Raw genomic sequence first — 821 nt, 5'->3', positions numbered from 1 at the left:
GTACTAGAATAATCACATGTCTGGGTATGCTACAGTATTGCAGTATTCATTTGATCCGTTCTTTCTTGTAATTGCAGAGCGTTTCCCATGATAAGGGCGGCCAACAAGATTAAACGTGTCGACCAGGCTAATGGTCACCCTGCGCCATTGGAGGGAAGAAAGGGGCGTTACTCTATGAGCCCACACAGCTAACCCTTTAAGGCCGTAGTAATCCCAAGGATGTGGGGTTACATATGTACGCAGAATATACTGTCTAAGATAAACTGTATCCCACGGGTTACTGTGCTAACAAAAACACAAGTTTTATCTCATTAGCAGTGATGAGTTTAAAGGACATGTCTACAACGCGGTGCTATTCCATAAGGCATCTCACCGCAGTGGGAAACACCTTAGAGCCCATTCACTTAACGGTGCATTATGGGATAGCACTACTTACTGCCTATGGGCCTAAGACTATTGGGTAAATATGGGGCTGTCTGTTACAGAAATAATGCTTTTCACGCAACTGTCTGCAGCAAACCGATCTTGTGTAAAGATGTGATCCACTGATAAACTACAAGCCAAAGCAATAGGTGTGTGACGCTGTGTAACATACTGTATGTAGGGATATGTTAGTTACATCAGTGCAGCACTGAGACCGTTAGAACAGGCTCACATGGCTCTTTATGAAGCAGCAGCGTCCCCGCCCCAGTGACAGGTCTCGGTCCGTCCGCTCTGTGACTTGTTAGACTTTGGACGCCTCGTTTCCTGGGGACCTGTAACTTCTCTAATTTGGTCTCTGTTTCTTCGCTCCTCACCTCAGTGTGGCCGGAGCCGTATTA

The sequence above is a fragment of the Ascaphus truei genome, chromosome 17, assembly GCF_040206685.1.
Source record: "Ascaphus truei isolate aAscTru1 chromosome 17, aAscTru1.hap1, whole genome shotgun sequence".
Classification (NCBI taxonomy): domain Eukaryota; kingdom Metazoa; phylum Chordata; class Amphibia; order Anura; family Ascaphidae; genus Ascaphus; species Ascaphus truei.
The sequence above is the reverse complement of the archived record's forward strand: the minus strand, read 5'-3'. Positions refer to the sequence as shown.